The sequence below is a fragment of the Poecilia reticulata genome, linkage group LG23 (genome assembly GCF_000633615.1).
Source record: "Poecilia reticulata strain Guanapo linkage group LG23, Guppy_female_1.0+MT, whole genome shotgun sequence".
Taxonomy (NCBI): Eukaryota; Metazoa; Chordata; class Actinopteri; order Cyprinodontiformes; family Poeciliidae; genus Poecilia; species Poecilia reticulata.
Genome location: NC_024353.1, coordinates 5,966,296 through 5,988,355, shown reverse-complemented (window position 1 = coordinate 5,988,355; position 22,060 = coordinate 5,966,296). Strand labels below are relative to the sequence as shown.

General features: G+C 40.7%; 1 protein-coding gene across 2 annotated transcripts in view; it reads right to left on the bottom strand.

The window, feature by feature from the left end:
- wnt5b (wingless-type MMTV integration site family, member 5b) overlaps positions 1-18,192 on the bottom strand; it is a 91,833-nt gene extending 73,641 nt beyond the window's left edge. For both annotated transcript variants that reach the window (XM_008400745.2, XM_008400747.2), the window contains exon 1: positions 18,079-18,192. The gene's annotated coding sequence lies outside the window, so the exon portion shown is untranslated. The remainder of the gene's footprint in view (positions 1-18,078) is intronic.
- Positions 18,193-22,060: the final 3,868 nt, after the last annotated feature.

Genomic DNA, 22,060 nt, shown 5'->3' with positions numbered 1-22,060 from the left:
CACACACACACACACACACACACACACACACACACACACACACACACTCCTTTTTAATGACCCTTACATCCGGCCTAAGGCACCAGAGCCCCAGAGAGAAAACAGACTGGATGGAGATTGAGAGAGAAAGAGAGAGGAAGATGGAGATGGATAGATACAGAGCGAAAAACAGAGATGGATAGATAGATGTAATATCAGACAGGTATGCGCCTGAGGTCAAAGGTCAGAGTTTACAGCCCTGACTCACACACACACCTATCAGAGTTCAACTGGGGGTTAGACCTTCAGGCTCCACAGCTCACAGAAAGAAAGACACACAGAGAGAATTCACAAGCAGCTGGTTCAGCTTGGAGCCGACTGCTGCAGACAACAGGGGGAAAAACACAGGAGAACGTTTTAAGGAGCCACAACCACTTTCCAAACCGAGAAGAGCAAGATCTAAATGAGAGACAGCAACGTAGCCAACAAGAAGGAAAGAAATGAAGACAAAGGGAGTGACAGAAAGAGCTAAGTGAGTGATAACGACCTCTTCACAGCTTGAGCAACAGCTGAAGATGTTGCTGTGACTCTGAATCGTCTCTCGTACAAAACACACGATCCTGACCTTGATGGTGGCAGCTGTTGACGTCACTCTACGTCCCGTTCAACAATATTTTCCCACTTTAACCCACAGATATGAATTCAACGTACACTCTTACTTTTCGTCAGACAGTTTAGCCCAATAACTCCTAAACATAAACCTAATTCTTCTCTATTCATAACCATTACCCCATCAATAAGGTTTGCAACTGAATTTTATAAGACATTTTTGCAGAATTTCTTCCAGGTTTTCCTAAATTGACAAGAGCTCATTCATCCAACATTTAGAGTGTAATTGTCATAAAATGATAATCTGCAGGGTGATGCGGACAGGAAACTGATTTTGCGGCAATGCCTGCGTCGGTTATGCAACAGTAGATCGGTGCATTCGGTTTGCATGTGCATCGTGTTACTGTGGTGCAGTTCCTGTCTGCACAGCACTTTTACATGACAAGCAGTTCAGTTAATCCTCCATAAATAGGTGACACAGTTTTGTGTCATGACGGTGACACTGGAAACTCTCCACGACAGTCTTTATAATGTGTCATTTAACATGTTTTTTTTAAATAATATTGATTGTCAAATGCGCAACAATCTATAGCAAAGGAAAAACTTCTAGATTTTTCTGTCCATTTAATGTCTTAGATATTTCCTGCTAGAAACGGTTTACTAAGATTTTTATATTTTCCATTCTTGTTTTTGTTGAAATTTTAAGTGTTTGAAATAAAACAAAAAATAAAAAATAAAAATCTGGTCAGTTTAAGGGAGAGTTAGATTTATACAACAATGGACGCACTTATTTCATCTGATGGGAAGATAGATGACCCGCTTGATGAACGTCTGGACAGACGGACTTGTGAGATGACAGTTAGGTGATGGATGGATGGCTGGAGGAGGCTGAGGATGGAGAGTCTTTGATCCTCCCAGCAGAAATAATCAACAAAGCTCTGGAGCCTTAACTATGAGTGTGTGTCTGTTTGGCCTCTGTGTGTGTGTCTCTGTGTGTGTGTGTGTGTGTGTGTGTGTTTGTGTGAGAGCTGTGGGGTTTTCTGGCTGGATGCCAAAACCAGCTCCCACCAACAGATAGATCAAAGCCTGCGCTCTCTTTCTCCATCTACCTCTGCTGCTCAGGTTTCTCAGCCTCTCCTTCCTCCTCCCAGCTCTGTATCTGTGTCCTCAACACATTGTTAGTCCGTATTATTTCTTCCAAACCGTCTTATTTTTTGGACAAGAAAGTAAAAGGAGAAATTTTCTGCTCAAATTATGAAAGAACAGGACAATTTTACAGGAGTAAAGTGAAGATAAGAGTCGAAAAGTGAAATTAGCAGTAATTATGTTTGAAGATTGTGCTGTTTGTTACCCCGATGTGTGAAACTTTATAAGATTTGACTGCATATGGAGAATCTATCAGTTAAATTGTCTGTTTTGGATTTTAAATTAACCCCATACTGGCCTGAAAGTCCTGGTCAAGAAGGTAAACATTTTGTTTTCTACAGCTAATATTAAAATATTAGCTGTATATTAGCTGTAGAAAATATACAGCACTCCATGCAGTGCTTGCATTTCTTCAAACAAGTATTTTTTTTTAATTTGTGTTATTTGCAGAGCAGAATCAATCACAATTTAACTTTTATTTCTTTATCATTTAATGTCACAAAATTGCTGACTGCCGGTTATGGTACAGCTCTAACAGCAGGAAGCTTGTCATTTCAAAGTTGCAAGCATCAGCTAATCTTTAATTTCTCTTGTGCTTTTAAAAAATATTTTTAATGCATATAGTTTTTATATCTGGGATATCTAGCTAAGTAACTTGGTGCTCCTCTCCCAATCACAGTAAGCCCTTTCTGACCCCTTTCCTTCTCCTTTCCAATCATCCTCTCCCCCATCAATCCTCTCCGCTTCTCCACCATGCTCAGCTTATCTCTCTCCTCCTTGCATCCCCCTTTTCCTCTCGCCATCTCCATCTCTCCCCTCTTTCTGAGCGTGATCCTTCCTTCCCATCCTGCCATTTTTCCTTCTCTCTCTGCCGTGTTTTCCTCTCACACGCATGCACATATGCAACACACACTCTGTAGCAGTAGTCATTCTACTTATAGCCTTGCCATAAATCAAGCTGTCATCCTCCGTCATGCTCGCTGGATCTCGCTTGGGTTCAGGGTACACACATCCACACTCGAGAATACACAAGTTTAAAACAGATTGCCCAAGCCCAGATGTAGAAAGCACACAAATGCACAAGTACAAGTGCTTAGGCCCTGCTGAAAAATTCCAAACTGACACATACATAAACGCAAAAAGAAACATAACGTTCTTTATCTCGTAGTCATGCTTTTGTTGGTGGGAAAATTAATGAAATTGTTATAGAAGGAGGATGACTCATGAAGTGAGTCAGTAGCCAGTTTTATGCAACTACCTTCAAATTCACTTCAGATCCTGTCGGTCACGAGAATCGTAACAATGCTCCGCTGCAACACGAGCTGGGAAAAATGTTTTTAACCCTCATGTCAGTGGTAAAAGTGGGAAATGTTGTCTCACAGATACAAATTAAATCATTACAACAAACAAGGAGGCGCAGACAGAGTTGGGAAAGATGTACGTTCATGCAGCTGAACTAAAAGTTGTTAAAGGAGATCCATTATGCTTCCTTGAACAGGTTCAGACAAATCTATGGGCAAAACAAAACATGTTCATCACATATTGTGCACCAAGTCAAGTTAGATAATGAGATTTCAGTCTGGTCAGTTCTTATTTTGAGATCCTGTCACTTTAAATACAAATAAGGCGCTGCTGGCCACGCCCCCCCAGCTCAATGTTTATACTCTCACTTTATCCACATGAAAACAGCAAACATGTGCAACACAAACGTATTTTAGACTCCAAATAAAACCCAGAAGCAGAAGAAGTGAAGCCTTCATGACACCTGACTGAACTTTTTAGAAATATTTTTCACAGAATGAACAATAAGATTCAAAAACATGATGTTTAGAATCACAATTAGCTTGTGCTGGTAATAGAAATAAAATGGAAAACCGTTTAGAGCTACACTATGAGGCAGCTGTTTGCACCGTTACCATGGAGAAAGGAGGTCCTTGGTTTGGATCCAGGCTGGAGCCTCTCTGTGTAAAGTTCTCCTGGGGGGTATTTAGGTTTTCTCAGGGTATTCTGACTTCTTAATCTTATGGAAGCATTATTTATGTAGATTTGCTTCTTTCTGGTATTACAATCCTATTATGAAGTGTAAACTGTCCTGTTTTATTTTTGCATTTATAAACTTGTTTATCTTCGGCTACAGACACAGTTGGTGCGAAACTAACTCAGAACATATAGCATCAAAACATTAATATGACCCGCATGTGCTATTTTTAGAAACTTTTAATGGCTGCATATTTCTGTCTGAGCTTCTCTGAAATGCTTTGCCTGAACAAATGTGGCCTCAGTTCGCTCCTGATGTGAGCTCAGATAGTCAAGAATTTAAATGAGATGCATATATCATTAACTTTAGTGTTTGATTCAATGTGGACTTTTTTTCCTCAATTTATTTTACCCTCTAATTTTTTTTTTCTGAACATCATCTATCGTCTCCTCCCTCCTCATTTCTCCAAACCCTCCATGACCAATCCAAGAGCCTTGAAGAGGCCCCCAGGATTTCATGGAGCTTTGTGTTTGATTGCAAGTGTGTGAGAGAGAATTACAGCACATGTGGCATGCAAGGTCATGTAATGCTGTGGCCTCCAGATAGTGTTCATTGACCTGCTATATCCTTGGTTTATGATAATGAGAGTAAACTATGTACTTGCACAGATGTCACACTCAGTTTGTAACACATTTAAAAACAAGCCCTCGACTATGGATTACCTTGTGTTGGCCCAACACATACAATATTAATAAAACATTTAGTTTTATAGTTGCAAGATGACAAATGCAAAGATTCAGGGGGTATAAAAACTTTTGGCCACTTATAACTGTAAATGCTTTAGACCAGGAATGTCTAACTCAATTACATTTTGGGCCAAATCAAGATCATGAATGCTTTTTAAGGGCCGGTTGTGCCAGAATCTATTGCCAAAATCCATAAAAATATAAATAAATTCTTAAACTTAAATAATATTGAACATCTTTTCAGTCCCTCCAGGATTTTGTGATTGTTTTGGGGATTTTTTTGCAATAAAAATCAGTGTTTGTGGTACTAATTTAGAAATATCTGCATTTATATGCAATGGGAAATGCAACTTTTTAATCACTCGCTGTTATGATAATTCACAGGAAAGTGGAGGGACTGCTTGAAGTAATTTGGCAGTAAACAGATAGAAACTGCTTTGATTTGACTGATAGAATAATATTTAAGCAGACTGTTATCTTGACGGTTCTGTCTATGTGCCCCTTTAGAGTCTAGAGAGCCAGATAAAAAGCTATGGTGGGCCATATTTGGCCCCCGGGCCTCGAGTTTGACACATGTGGCTTAAACCAAACTTGAAAACCAAAAAGAGATAGCAGATTGCACATGTGAACAGATTGTAAAACATTTACAGCAATGAATAACAGTGCTGTAAATGAGATTTTTACTTGGTTTTCATAGGTTGTTGGGTAAAATAAATAAATAACATGGACTAAATAAGCCTCAGCCTTTAAATGTGTTGTCTTTAAACACAGATCTATGCAGCATATAAACAGTTTTTATCATCTGAGGTCTCTTTTCAGACTATTTCTTATACAAATCTTGCACCGTTCCTTTCTGCGCTCCACTGCTCTCCTCTGAGCTCGGCTCCCCTTCCCTCTGCTGCCACCGTCTTTCACACAAACCACACTCACAACAAACAGTGTGTGCACACGCGCACACACACGCGCTCTCCAGAGACGTGTCCGCTGCTCTGACCTCTCTCTCGGGGGAAAGCTGGCTGTCTGCCCAGCTCTCCCTTTTTTCCCCCCTCCTCTCCGCTTCACACATTTTCCTTTTTCTCTGCATCTTTCTTCCTCTGATTCTATCTGTATCTCTCCGTCTATTGATCTATCTATTTTTCTAATCTCCTTTTGTCTCCTCTCCTCTGCTGCATGTCTGTCCTACTCTTGCCTCCTCTTATCTCTTCATCCTCCTTTAATGCTGATCTCCACTCCTCCACCGTCTTTTCACCCTTTCACTTTCTCCCCTCTTTCTCGTTTCATTTTCTGCATTTTCTCTCTTCCCTTAGAGCTTCTTTTCAGGGTGCTGGTGTTGCTGTGGGGCTCTGCCTGGGGCTTCTTGCCCGGCTCATGTTGCCTCTCTCTGGGCACAGTGCCCGGAGAGGGATGGGCAGGGCTAAAGATGAGCCGGAGGGGCATTTGAGGGTATTTGTCTGTATCCAGTGATGAGGAAAGGGGTGAGGGGGGCGGAGGGCGCCGAAAGTGTCGAAGGAGGGGAAGGGACTGAAAGAAAGAGGGGGAGGAGAGTTGTTGACAGAGAAACAAAAAGCCAAAGATGGAGAAAGAAGTGTAGACTTTTGATGAGTCACAGTTTGCTGGTTTGGCTGTTACTGTGGCTACAGCAGAAAAATGTTTTTTTCCATGTTTGAAGCTAAATGTTTTTTGTTTTTTTTAATACTTAATGCAATCACTGATTAACTCTGATTTTGGGTAAAGTTTTGGCCTGAAAAATGAGTAGAATAATAATGAAAAAACGAAGCAATATAATTAAAATATGCAGTCTAGTTATTTTAGTCTTGGGAATTTAGATCACATCTTCAAATAACATCAATGTTGGTGGCACTGTCTTAGAAAATAATTAGCTTTCTGCATTTGCTCAACTCCAAAAAGGGAGAAATACAATTGATTTGTGCACTAAGCTGTATTTTAAGAATCTTTTTATTTAAAAAAAGATTATAAATCAGATAAAATCTCCTTTTCACAGTAGACGTCTTTATTGACCTCTTAACAACTTGCTTAACAAGTGCCAAGCCCAAGCTGCACTTCTACAGTCTTGAAATTATTCAAATTTAGAAAAACTAACCAATGGAGCACCACAAGTGTGTGTACTCAGCCCTTTTCTGCACCAATATACACCAATGAATACATCATTTAATTACTTCAGTTCCAAAATACTTTGAGGACAGTCATCATTGCACAATAACGGTCATTCACAACGTTATGCAAAGGAAACCAAGTCCACTTTAACAGCAGGACATCAAACATAAATACAGTGAACTCACAGCTCTACAGTTGCACTTGCTCCTGCGATATTTTCTCCGTTTCACAGTGGTTCAAACTCATCATTATCTATAAAGTCTTCAGGATCATAACACAGCCCAGCTCTAATTTTTCTCAACTAAAGTGCAGGGTCACAACATGCAGCTCTACCACAACCGTCTCAGATCCACTCAACTATTGCAACTATTGTGGCAATGTCTGAGATAAATAACCATCCAGTGGTAACTTAAGAGCAGTTTAATGGTTCATAAAATAGCATCACATTAAATCTCCATGTAGTTTTAGGGCCTGAAGTTGTTTTACAGATGTCAGTGACTATTCGTCCCATCTGTTTTTGAGTTTGTTTAAATCAGAGCATGATGCGTTTCTGTTTGAGCTCTGTAAGCCCACGTCATAATGCCACATCTTTGGCCTCGATGTGGCAAGAATGTGATTAGTAACAGAACATTTATGATTGCTTCAACTGCTTCACATAGCCTGAATAAATACAATAGTTTTCCATTTTTTTTTGTTATCGCCATGAATTTTTCCTCTACATTTTGTATGATGATATGAAGCATTTATGCACAAGCATTTACTCCCTCTTTTGTTTCCCACAAGAGGGAGCGGGAAACTGATCACATGACCAGTTTCAGCATGGTCATGTGATCATCCTGAAACTGAAGCTGCCTGCAGATGCACACCTTGATAACCAGCTCACCTGTCCCCAGCCACATGCTGGGAGCTGCACTGCCCCTGCTGGTCAGTGATGGTAGTGCTCTGCTGGAGAGGGAGCCAATGGCCTGGATCCAACCATGAGACGTGATGGGGGAGGGAGAGTTGTTTGGGAGAAAAAGCACCTGAGGCTCTGTGCTGTTTGGCTGATGAGTTGAAATAATAAAGATGTTACATTTATTTAAATTGTCCCCACTCCAGTCCTTGTTTAGTTTTTCTCCTGTCCCCTTCCGTCCTTCCTTCCCACTTCTGTCTTTCCTTATGTAGTTCTCTCTTTTCAAATGTCCACTCCAGCAATAAAGAGCTTCAGTGATGTAGCGCCCTCTGTCTGCATGCACTGTTACTACAAGTTGTCATCTTGAAACTGTGACCTCATTGACCCTCGAGGACGTGAAGTTAACTTCCACTTGGGGAGAAAAAGAAACAAAAGTAAATATAAAAAAAACATCTTACTTTGGCACACATTTTATTCATTAATTAGAATATTAAATACTGTTTTTAAACAGCTGAAGCCCTGACGCCTGAATAAAAGGATGTTTTTCCAAATTACAGTCTTTTTTTAATGGCCGTCGCCGTGTGTTTTAATACCGACAGCACGTCACTGCATGATGGCCAGCAAGACAGACGAACCGTTCGCCCAAATGACAGCTTGACTCAGGGGGGTTGCGGGAATGACAGCATTGGGACATAATGATGGAACATATAAGCTGCATAAATGCTTAGGTGAGAGTTTAGTAATGCAGAAACATGTGATCGTAGTCGGGGTGAATCCGCTGGATTAACTTATTTGCAGGAATGATAATGTTTTCACACAAACTGAAACCACGTCGCATTTTTAGCCAGCAGTGCAATTCGGAGATGTTTACCTCATTTTAGGATTGCACACTTAACATTAGTGCACCATCTCCTTAATTACCTGCAGCCCACTCAATGGTTACTACAGCATGGAGTCATAAAGCCACGAGGAAACTGAGCGAGCTGGAGTAGAGCAGTATTCTTGTTATCTAAAAAGCTAATCTGGCAAAGAGTCAGTTCTCTCCCTCTTAAGCGAATGCAGAGCCCTGCTCCTCTCCGTCCGCCCTGCAGACACCCCCAGCCATGCTTCCTGATAAATCAATTCAGCCAATCACTGATGGATGTGTTCTGTAGGAGAAAATATGTGCACGTGTGAGCCTGTTTGCGTGTAAATCAATGTTGTCTGCTGGTTCTGATTTGTATTTTTTTTTCTTTCTGCCAGACAACTGACTAATGTTGCGTTGTTCCTTCGTCTGAGCTCAAAAAGCAGCCAGGAGCATGGGACTCATATGCAGACTGGGGAGGAAATAAAAATAAGGAAGGAACGCCGAGGAAATAAAAAGGTGAGCGCGAGCAGGACGGAGAGCAGCATGACGGATTGAAAATTCAAAGGATGAGAGCCAGGGAGGGGCTCAGAAACAAGATAGAGGGAATAAATTTTAATTTGATCCTCTCTCTCCTCCTTCCCACTCAGCACAGCAAGTGTGTTGACAGATTGGGTATTGCTTTGGTTCCAAGACTGGCTACAGAAAAAAAACACTCAGTAATTATCTAGAAAGAGCACCTGGGTGCCGAGAATCTCATTATATTAAACTACTCCAACATACAAACACAAAGCAAAGGGAGAGATGTTATAGACCAACACAAAATAGATCATGATTACCAAATGGAAGGAAAAAGATATATGGTTATAAAATCTGAAAAGTGTGGCATGCATTTAAGCACCTTTTACTCTCATACTTCTCAGTAAAACCAACAGTTTTGGTTCCAGGATACAGAAAACACAGAAGAAGGTGCTCTGCTCAGATGAAATCAATCTGAGCTGCATGCAAAGCTTTGAGTGTATGTTAGCCTAAAACCAGCTCTAAAACAAGGTAGTGGCAGCATCATGCTGTGGGGATGTTTTTTTTATTTATTTTTTTTTAGCAGAAATGGAAATGGAGAAGATAAATAGAGTAATACTGCAGAAGAAGTGTTAGGGTGAAAGCATTTTGATGTTTTAAGGCCGATAAATAATCCTTAAAAATATACGTTCACACATCTCTCCAATCAATTTAAGATAAAACCATCTAGCAAAAGACTGGGCCGCTTTGAAATCCACTTATACTTCTTCCACCTCACAAGTTTATGCTACTTTTTATCTTCTATCAAATAAAATGTTCTATCAAAATTGAAGTTTAAGGTTGTAATATGCAAATAAATGTGGAAAGTTCAGAATATATATTTTCAAAGCAAGAAGAAAAAGGGACAAAAGTGTGAAGCGTGTCTCCCTGCAGATAAGCTTGCTTGAAAGTCGCCACTTTTCTGATTTTTGTATCTTCTACAGAAACAATACTATCCATCCATCCATTTTCTTCTGCTTATCCGGGGTCGGGTCGCAGGGGCAGACCCGACCCCGGGCCTTCAGAAGGGAGGCCCAGACTTCCCTCTCCCCAGCCACTTCTTCCAGCTCCTCCGGGGAAACCCCAAGGCGTTCCCAGGCCAGTCGAGAGACATAGTCCCTCCAACGTGTCCTGGGTCTTCCCCGAAACGCCACCTTAGAGATAGTGAGCAAATAAACACATTTTCTAGCATACGCTTTTTGTTCCATGACAGCAAAGATCACAAAACACAGCAGAAAGTGGAACTTTGTGCTCCTTTGATCTGTTGTAGTAGCAAGAAGTGACCAGTAAGAGGCAGCGTTTCCTCTCGTCTGACTGACCACCATGTCTGTCTTCACCCAAACTCCTACACGTCTTGTCTCTCCATTTTTTTTTGCCCAGAAACTTACACAGACTGAACAGATTCATCAACAGTTGCACTTCAGTTTCCTTCTAGTGGTTAAATTAGTCTATAACCAAGCCAGACTAAAAGCTGGGAATGAGTCTTGGTGCTGGCAGGAAAACAGGGTCATCGATGGCTTATCCTGATCAACAAATGTACCGGTATGACAATTATATGTAATGCTGCGTCTTTAAAGCCAACTAGGTTTATGTCATCTGAAAAGCGAGCAGCCAAACCACAATCCACAGGCCATACACTTCTTTATGATTGAATGTTCAAACCCAAAAGTAAGAAAAGAACATAGTCAGTGGCTAAATGCGTCTAAAATGAGTAATTTTATGCGTGTTATGGGTACTTACTTGGGAAACGAAGTACTTGAAAAGAACTTTGTAAGTTATTGCCTGAAAACATGTTCAGCCAGAAATAATCAGTTATTTTATCAAAGCTTCCAAATAACATCCCCCCCCAATTTTTCAAGGTTTTGTTATTTTATCCCTGGACCAGAAGAAAAATACTCCCATTTCCGTTGTTTTTGAAGATTATGGCTTATAGCGAGTTAAAGTCAAAACTCAGTTTCTCAGAAAGCTGCTTGTTGCATCCAAGCACCGTATTGGAAAGTTGAGTGGAAGGAAAAAATAAAGAAGAAGTGGCTAAACAACAGGGATATTGAAAGCATTGAGTTTCTAGTTGGTGATAACTTGGGGAGCCATTTCATCTGCTATTGGTCCAGCGAGTCAAAAGCCAACACAGCCAGCTAGCAGGATGTTTTAGAGCGCTTCATGCTTCTCCCTACTCACAAGATTTACAGAGATGCTGATTTTATTTTCCAAGAGGACTTGGCACCTGTCAGCACTGCCACAGGCACCAATATATGCTTTAACTGACCGGGGTAACATTAGACTAGCACATTTTCCTGACTTTAATCCAACAGAGGCTCTACGGAGCATTGCTTTGCAAAGTTTGAGGCAAGTCTCCCTCAGGGGGCGTCAGAACCCTTAATGGATGGGCGCAACATGGGGGAAAGAATAAACCAGGAAAAGTAACTGTAATGATGTAGCCAACTTCACCAAGTCTATGTCAAGAGTCAAAACTGATAGATTTTTAGCAGCTAAAGCTATGGCCAGAAAGGAGACTATAGGCCAAGCAAAATAAGAAGAAGGAAATATGATGATTTAAAGTTGGAAAATTAATGGGCTGAATCTGAACATGATGCACCGCCACAGAGTCGTCTACTAAGCCCTGAGACTTTATGTACAGGAGGCTAAACAAACTGCGGTCACAGCAGAAAGTGGTTCAAATCAGAGCAGATCAACTCCACCGGCATGAATGGGACATCATAGCAACAGCAACAAGTCTGGAGTAATAACACAGTTGGACAAGTCAGAGGTCAAAGCTGTGTATTTGCTCTCCTACACTTTGAAAACACCTGACAAGGAGCATTTAGGTTAGGAAAACTAGAGCCAAATGGCCTCTACGAAAGTAACCTAGACTTCTTCATGTTATGCTGCATTAATCCAGAAATCCATGACAAAGTATTAATCATAATTGCAGTGCAGAGCAAGACTACTTTGCAGTAGGATTTAAAATCCTTCCTTAAGTTAAGCTTGAAAAAGCTCGGCATAGATATGTTTTAAGCTTCAATGTAAACTGTTAAACCTGTGAAGAAGAATTTCAATCCATTTGCCTAAATATGCCCAAGAGAAATATTTAGAAAATGCAGAGATTAACAGCGCACAGCTTAAAGTTGCTTTTTGTAATAACTGATAGAGCTGTACTCTTAATGAGTCGTGCAAATAAATCAACTGAAAGAAAAAGAAGAGGTTACAACAGCAAATAAAGTCTTGACATTTAAAAGTCAGTAGTGAAAGTTTATTGTAGTGAGCCTGCTCTAAAAATCATTATCATTTCTGTTTGAGTTAACAGTCCGTACCGTCCTCGCAGATGACATTTAACCCCGCCGCAGGTGTGCTGTTGATAGTTTTATCAGCTCTGGATCAGGGGAGCAGACAGGAAAATGAGCAAAAGTAAAGAGGCTGCAGCAGCAGAGAAAGGCTTTCTGTGTTATGAGATGTTTAGACGATAGATTTACTGTAACTGGCCCAGTTTGTGCTGCCTGTCACACTGTTTAAATTCCAAAAAGTTCCCCAGCCATGAAGATGCAATTCCGTAAAAACATCGGCGCTGAGAAGAAGCATTTTTCTCCCCCTTGGAGTCAGGGATGCAGTAGTTTTCATACTGACCTGCCTTGTGGCTCGCCGGTCTGCGACTGTCCCCCCTCTCACCAGCCGCCGGATTTATAAAACGGTTTCAGGGGCTATAAAGTGTCCAATAAACCACTTTTACTATTAGCCCAGGAAGCTGGTAGGATATAGCTGCTAACCGCTGCCGCCACCCCTCCAACACGTGCACACACACACACACACGCTGACAAACACATGCTTGGTGGTCAAGCAGTCAGAATCTGAGCACGCAGATACATGCAGAAATACACTGAGTTTGACCATAATGATGACCACATGACCACAGTGTACTGTCAGCACACACAGAGACTCGCAGCAGACTGATGCTTCCGAGTTCAGGCATCAGCTTATTTTATATTGCAACAGAGCGCAGCGGAGATATTTTAATGATTCTAAGAAGGAGGAAAGGACAAACAATTACCATCTGTGAAACACCCAATGTTTATGGAAATGACACAGCTGTATGTTTGTGCTCCAAGTTAAATTGTAGCCAGAGTTCCTCTTCGAATGGAAAATATGCCGATACCAAAACCTCGCTACTTTGTATTTATTCAGAGTTGGGACATTTATGGTCATACGTAGCTGCTGTTGTAGTTTAACTCTCATCTTTAAGTTGGTTCTTCAGAGGAAAAGCAATAAAAAAATGCTCTGAACAATCTGAAAGTTTTCAGTAACGAGAAGCACGAGACGTTTTATCCCGAGTTTTTAGCTACTCGCGTACATTTTGCTGAAACGATTATTCTGGCTCAAGAAGCTGGACTGCACGTTTCATTGTTTCAAACCTGACAAAAATATGTGAAACAAAGCGGCCAGCCTTGCTAGAGTGCACTCGATGACACTCGCCAACTCGCATTTTGCTACATTAAAACCAAAAGCTTTAAATCTAGGTCAAGACGATCCTGTTTAATTTGGCATTCGCAGTTTGCTGATTTTCCCAAATATCTTTGCTTGTCCACGGAAACTACGTTAGCTTGAATTTTAATTCTGATTTAGTAGGGACGGTGTGGTCAGGGTTATAAGCAAGGTCAGGTTTCCTCTACATTTGAGTAAATCAGACGAGAGCATCTTCTTCCACGTGTTTACTGTGTCCTCTCAATAGCTTCAAGCAAACTGGAAACAAATCTTGTTATGGCTTTCTCTCAGCAATTACTTAATGACACTCTGCCATGAAAACTAAGTATGTGGAGTGTATGACTAATAGCTGTCCTTTTCACCAAATGGAGCTGCATCTCTGTAGCTCCTTCAAAGTTACCATTAACCTCCGTTTTCTCTGATTAATGGCAGATTTTAAGAATATTACTAGATACTTTTTTTCCAGCTTTATATCTTTAGTCGTTTTGTGAAATCATGCATTCTTATTCTTCAGTTTCACATAAATCATAATGTAATGTGACAAAGTATAAAAAAATTTGATTGCTTTTTACAAGGCCCCGTGTAATAAAGTAATTTTTACAACCTCAGATTTTTTTAATGGAGACATTTTTTTTTTCCAGAAAGGAAAATGGATCAATAAATCTAAAAATCAGATACAAAATCTATTAAATCTCATAATGGGGAAAAAGCAGCTTCAAGGACAAATGAGAAGCAGAAAGACAGACGTGAAGAAGAACAGCTGAAGATTCGGGGTCGCTGCAAGAGAAGCATGTGGGTTGGATGTTCCTGTTTTATTACGGTTTCACCAAGGATTTATGGACTATACCTGCATCTATCATTATGCAGTAGTTCTGATTATTTCTAAAGGCATTTACCTCATCTACGCTGTATTTTCCACCAGTCTTCACCTTGTCATCAATACCAAGTCTGGTGAATTATAAATAAATAAAAAAGATAATGAAATTATAGCATTACAGTCATTTAAAGTGCGCAAGATCTCTTTCTCTGCCAAGTAATCATTATCCACAGTGTATAAGCACTCGCAAGGCTGCACTGGGAGCAGTTTCCAGGATGCAGCCAGCCAATCAGATTAAAGTGTTTTAAATGCCTGCTCTTCATCTGAAGAGACCATCCTCTTCACACAGACCACCATCTGGGAGTCCAACCTGGTCATTAGAGCTCAGAGGAGCGAACAGACACACACATGCCTGACACATCCCCTGTTTCTGGGGGGTTTTTATGTAAAAAAAAAAACATTAAAATGCCAACACAAACGCACCAAGGCGTAACCTTGAGAAAGGCCATCTTCTCAAATGACTGGACAGGAGACAAACGGACAAGCTGACATTCCTTAATTATGGCGTCCTGCGGGGACGAGACGCTCAGGTAGCTTCACTTGAGGAAAAGACGTCAAGGTTGAGAGTTGGAGCGAGGGGCCGGTTTTTATGGCCTCCTGCTGAACGGGCCAGGAGCCCAACGCATTTATCTTGAACTATGTAGAAGAAATCCCAAACAGCATAAATAAAAATGCACCATGAAAAGAAGGGAGGAGGAGCAGACGCTGGCCGGGACGTGGACCGAGGAGAGATTATCTCTCTCTAATGGCTAACTTGTTGACAGCAACACTTTTCGCCACCCCTATCTACACATCTAACGTTACAGCGGGCCCCAGCGCTCAACACGCCCACAGACGTGTACTTCCTCTCCTCTTTGCAGGGTTTATCAGCCCTGTTGTCAGCTGGCTTCGGGGATTTATGAAGATATCAGACTCTGAAACCCTGAAATCCACGAGGCCGGCCAGAGACGTCACCGCCGGAGACGACCCCGACTTCCTCTCGGGTCCTTTTTGCAGCCGATGCATGCGGTTTTACAAGCTTCAGGCTTTTTCTGCTGCGTTTCGCATGAATCCGTCTCAGTGATTCACAAACAGGATTGTTGAACAAATTCCGTCCAATAAAATGTATCCACTGCTCATCTGTATACTCACACAGAGCAATTTTACCGCTTAAAATAAATTATTTGTTGACAGAATGAGCAGAATGTTTGACAGAGAAGCTTTAATCCCTCAGACATTCGATTATCTTCTTTTACAACCGGCTTCTTGCGTTTAGATGGTTCATAAACACTTTGAGTGAGAAGGATTTGGGGCAAAACTGAGGATAAAATAAAAGAATGAAGACGAAGAGTTCATGAGAATGTCAAGAGAGTAGAAATAACTGAAATACAAAATGGCAATTCATGTCCACAAATAGAAAATGTGATTAAGGCTCAACAGATGCGACGGTGCCGTTTGTTATTTTTGGCCACTAAGATCAATTCTACGCATGTAATTATGAATTTGTTCAATTCTAATTTTGTTCAAGAGTTTCTTCACAGTTTTCAACCATCTGAATACAGTAATATACATTTTGCTCATTTTGTACCTTCATTTGATGCTTCATGCTTTTTCGCTACATTTAGTCAAACTTTGGCCGTTTTTATCTCACTTCATTCCACAATTTTTGGTCTCTTTTGTAATTATTGGATATGTCTTCATATATGAAAATTGTGATGAACTCTTGATTATTTTTGAAGAAAAGAGAAAAAAATATAATAATTTTTGCCATATTACCAACCTCTTGGTTTGAAAATTTTGATTAAACTTTTCAAACAAAAATCTTTAGGGATCATTTTAGTTTAAAAAAAATAAATAATAATAATCTTAGAAAATATTGGCGCTTCACTCTAGTTCCCAGCCATGTTCAGCGTCTCTTGCTCGTCTACAGCTGCAAAAGTATTATACATATTTATATATCACAAATGCATACGCGCAGCAGTGAATCAACGCGTTATATCATTTGTTATATGAAAGTTTTTCACACAAAGTGAGTCACTGCAGACACTTGTGTGTTTTATGATAGCTGTCAGAATGGTGAACTCGGTCCAGAGTTCCCTCAGAGCTGCAGTTAGTCAGACTTGGATTTCAAACAAGTCCCTGCACGGCCCAGATGAAGGCAGAGCAATTTCTCTATACTGAGAGAAACATTTGTGCAAGATTTCGACCAAAATAGTCCTGGTCTGCACCGCAGAGCGGGAGAGCTGCCTTCATTTAGGTCGATGGGGTTGGCAGACACACACACACGCACGCACGCACGCAGATAGGCCGCCTTTCACCACTGTCAAGGGTAGCCAAAGTCATATGGAATGAGACCGTGACAATGAAAACATTAGCCTTGGACATGAATTTCTATAAATTCAGATAGAATAAAGTCGGAACCCTTTTTCACCTTGACTGAGTATTGAATAACTCACGCAGTCGGCGCTCAAGTTCAAACCCATCATTTACATTGAAAAACTCCTACAGAGTTTAACTTGTTGAACTCTGAGGCGGTGGTGCCACCGACCGGGGCCCCCGGTGGGGCGGCAGGCGTTCTCACATACGCCTGTGGATTTAAGAAAAGGAAGACAACTTTGACCATGAATTATTTCACGTGCTTAACCAGCTCTATAAAGATTTCATCTCCAAGTGCCATCATCTTCAGCCACTAAGTTTTGTTTTGTTTTTTCAAAAAGGTTTCTCCACGTTGACAAGGTAAGTCCACTAATTAATAATGCTGTAAAAAAAATAAAAATAAATAAAAACTCTCCACTTGTGCATCTTTTGCTACATCAGACTCATTTTTTCTCCTGTGTTTTATGAAAGCGATCACAAGCATCCTCCTCATTTGACTTGAATCACAGCACCACTACCTCAGCGCCTAATTTGACAAAACAATTGGGAACAAAACTTCAACCTTGTAGAATCAGGGCACCGACTGCAACAATCTGCAAAAAATATATATATTTCTTGGGTTACTGTGAGCTACATTTCAATAAAAATACATTTGTAACTACAGAGTGTCCACGAACAGCACAAAACCAGGACAGAAAGGACAAAAGAAACTAAACAATTTCAAAGGGTCACGCTCTAAACAAAAGTAGCAGATTAAAATGAGTTCAAGGTTAATCTTTATTGAGCGTTTCAGATAACTTCTGCTGGTGTGTTGCTGTCAATACATGAGAGATTATTTTGTCAACTCAAACCACAAAAAAAATATCAAAGACAAGCAACAAGTGGCCACGTAGTGTCAGCTATTACCAGTCAAAATTTTGAGACTTTGTTTTCTGGAAAAAGACATTTACCCGTTTCACATCTGGAAAGAACAGAGGATAACTGAACAGATGTAAATAAGTTGGCAGGTTGCAAACACTGCATCCCAACATAGTCCATATGCTAACTGGTGAATGACATAATCACCTACATTTATGTTTTTAAACTTTATTTCAGGCAAAAAAGTAATAGACTGAAGAAAAGTAGTTTCATTTGGAGGCGAGAGCTTATTTCAAAACATCAGGGTGGTGAACCCGGTGCTTGTACCGCCCCCTAAAACGATAATGCCCTGGGTGGTGGGCAACTATAAAAAGCACCAATTGGAATCCCAGAAACAAAAGTTGTTGTTTTGTTGTCATTCAGAAAACCCCCTGAGCCCATCAGTGCCCACCCGTGGCCCCCCCAACACCAACACTTGGCCACCCGTTTGAAAGTTTTCTAGACTCGCCCCTGGTCTCAGGACAATCAACTTTAAAAGAAACATCAGGAAAAGTTGGAAAAGTGTGAAGCAAGACAGAAATGAGCCAAAGTTCTAAACGAGTTTCCTCCAACATTATTAATAAAATAAGACAAAAACACAGCTCTTACCTTCTCTTCTTATTTTCTGGAGAAGAAATGCTGCTCAGCTCTGCTGGGGGAAAAAAGAAAAATCTCCTTCCACCATCCGAGGTGTTGAAATCTGTCTGTCCGGTTGGAAACTTCACACGCAGCGCTGTTTTTCAGGCTGCTTTTTTTTCTTTTACGAGACGCGCACAGATTCCTTCAAGTGTCACTTTCTGGACCCCTTCCTTCCTTTCTTTCTTTCCTTTCACTCCTCGATGTCTAAAGTCCTCCTCTTGGTCACAAAAGCGGCCGTTTTTATGAGGCGGTGCAGGGAGGCGGCGGGGATGTGCAGGCGGCGGCAGCTGCTGCTGCTGCTGCTGGAGGAGCGTGAACCGTGGACCCTGGTCCGGGTCAGTCCCCAAGTCGTCCCGCCGGGATAAGAGTCCTGTTCTCTGCCCCCGTCCGTTTCAGCAACAGGTGGGAGAAGTAAAGTGCGACTTCTTCGCAGGTTTTCAAAGCACTTCCCAGAGAATTACGCACGGAGGGGAAGGAGGAGACCGCGGCTCGCCAAAGTTTTTACGCGCACGAAAACAGAGCGAGAAGTTGGAGCTGCAGACACAGAAGAGGGAGTGGAGAGAAACAACGGAGCTCTGGAGTGGGGCTTTCCTCCGCAGCTGTCCTCCGCTCTCAAGTCTGTCCGCCGCTACAGAGAGACACGAGGGGAAGTGGTAAATAAGGATGAAGAGGAGGAGGAGGAGGAGACCAGAACTTTTTTTTAAGTTATCAAATTTCTCCTAATAAAGAAACGATGCTAAGAAAATATCCTGCAGTTAGCTGCTGGCTAGCCGCTTAATGAGACTCACCTGTGCGCAGCTGCAGCAGGGTTACAGTTAATCAAGTCTTACTGTACGGACCGGAAGTGTACAGCAACGAAATACGTTTACTTATTTTTGGGAGGAAGAGACGGGGAAACGACTCCAGAGAGCGGTTATACTGTACAATACTCTTGCTAATACTTCGGTAATATCTGGAAGCTGCCGCTACAGTTTCTCTCTCTGAGTTTTGTAAAGACGGAACTTATTTTGTACAATTTTTGACTGTCACTTTAAAAGTATCAACATTTTTCCGTTACCCCACCTCTAAAGTTGAACATAAAATAAATTACACTTTAAGCTTTCGTAAGTAATGAAACGTCAATCATTACTTGACATGTTTGTTACAGGTGATGTGGCTCTCTACCCAGGGTGGCAGTGGTCCGAGGGGCGCCTCAAACAACTTCCAGAGTTCTACTATGGGCCACCATAAAAGGAGGCAAACATAAAAAAGCAAAATAACCATTTGTAATAAATCACACAAGTAGCACCAAACAGATAAATGCATTTTAGCTCATGGTGTATTTGAACTTTTTTCTTTTTTTTTTTTTTTGTAGATATGTTTATTAATTTTGTTTAATAGAAACAACATAACACAAACAAAAAAACAAAAAAAAAAAAACAAAAAGCAAAAACAAAACAAAAACAAGAGCTCAACAGTCCAGTCCATAAGAGACATAAAAGAAAAGACAGAGGGATGAGGGGGGGCACACATGTTTCCGACATTGTAACGATTACACCTAGGCATTTATAAAAGCTCGGGACAAGATGGTGGATACGTGTCCTTCAGCATAGTCCAGGAAGGGCTTCCATATCCGGACAAAAGTATCCGTCTTAGAGTGGATTAGACATGTTAGGAAGTCAAGAGGTATATATTCCAAGACAAGTTTCTTCCACCCAAAAATAGTAGGAGATTTATTGGAGATCCATTGTAACAGAATATTCTTTCTAGCACAGAAAGTAAGGACATTATACAATTTACTCATGTTTTGATTTTGAATATGTTTATTTGGTAGACCAAGGAGAAGAGATACTGGATCAAGATCGATATTAGTTTTGATAATTTTCCTTATCTCAGCCAGAATTGATTCCCAATATAACTGGATTTTAGGGCATGACCAAAGACAGTGTGTGAGGTTGCCTTCATATATCTTGCATTTAGGGCACAGGGAAGAGGACCCTGGTTTAAACTTAGAGACCCGATTGAACTTTTTTCTTTTAATGTGTCATAATCCTTGGAATAAAAATTGTAAATCATCAGATCAGATGTCAAAGAAAATAGAAAATAACTATCGGCCATAGAAAGCTTAATCAGCGCATCTCTTGATTTTGGCTTTTAGTTTATTAAAATGTATCATTGATCTCATAAGGACTTTGTCTGCCTGACTGGTTAATTATAGCTTTAAATTTCCTTGAAATATAAGCATCTAAAATCAGAATAAGTGAAAATCTGAACTATTAGGTCAGACCTTGAATTAAAAAAAAAAAAAAAAAAGCATGACCTGTGCATCTGCAGTTACTTCTGAAGCTAAACTCAGTCCAGCTCTTTCTTCCCATCCCCATCATTTTTTCCAAAACAAATCTGTAGCGGTTCTCCAGAACTGACCAGAACCTGATATCCACTAAGATGATATGTTTTCTGTAACTCCTACCTCGCTGACAGAAGAAAAGGCAACATTTCTTCTTTATTTGACACGTACTGTTGTTATATTGTCACATTGTTTTATCTCTACAATATGTGGCTCACATATTTTACAGGTAGGTCCATTTTCTTTTTTGTCGTTTATTGACATCACACAAGTGAGCGGCAAAGGAAAGAGTGAAGAGGTCAAAGGGCACCCGAGTCTGACAGCCAAGAAATATCACTTATATCCCAGAAAGAGACAAAATGTACAGGAGTAACGGTGAGACAAAATCAAATAGACGATTTATAGCAAAGATTAAAGATACTAAAGACAAAAAATGCACAAGTGTAAACACCAGGCTGAGATTGAGCTAGCAGACACCAGATATGATATGTGGAAACACTGTTAAGTACGGTGGATGACCTGTGATGCTGTGGGCCTGTTTCCCCTCCAAAGAGCCCCGGGAACCTCTAGAAATACCACGAGATCTGAAATCTGAATCTGCTCTGCCACCAAGCTGAAAATGAGCCACGTTATTCGGTCCTTCGAGCCAGAAAACGTCTTCCACGGTCGCATCAGTCGTATTAAGACTTCGAAGGATTTAGAGAAACGCTGTAACGATCTCACTTTCTGTTTGCACCAAGCTCCTGAAATGTTAAGGAAGATTAAGTGCTGCACTCTAATTACACACAATGGATTATTCTAAATTTATCAGTTGGAAGTTATTCTACTGCAGTAAAGTATGAATTTATTTCAAAGCTTTTTAACTCATCTTTTCCAGGGACACCGCAAAAAAAATAAAATAAAATAAAAGGTTTGGCGCTCTAGATGCAAAATGACTTGTACGCAAAGTTCCTTGGTGAAACACATAGTGTAAGAAAAAGACATGAAGTAATAAATAAAATTCAGATTACATCCAAAGGAAACTATTTTTTTTCTCAAAATGCTACATAAATTTGATTCAAATGAGCAGAAATATATCAATTCAAAGCAAAAGGAAAAAAAAAAACAAACACACGTTAAGGAACATTTCAGTGAAAAGAATACAAATTATTCCTGGCGTGGTTTTACGGTTGTTGTGTTTCTGTTGGAAGCCGGTTGCTTCCTAATCCGTCCCCGTCTGCAGAAGGTAAAAAACCTGCCAGACGAGCCGGATTCCAAGTCGATCTAAATTTCCGACAGCTTGGACTGAAGACCTGCCAGCAGATGGTTTACAGGTGAGTTTCTCTGCCCACATCAGTGAGCCTGGATCCGTCTGGCCTCCGTCGCCTTGTGGCTGGAAAACAGAAAAGTGACAGAACTGGAACGACAGAAGAGGAAAATGTCATCAGTGTCGGAGGATGTTTGGTCTGTCGGAGGCCAACAGCTTATTTTAGCAGCCCGACTCCGTTGATGTTGTTTTTGTTTCCCCTTTAAGAGCTTCCTCCTTCCCGTTCTCCTCGGCTCACTCATCCAAGACTGCAGCGATTGATTTACTTTAGAAAACGTTGATTAGCAAACCAAACCACGGCCGTAACAATCAATCATCAT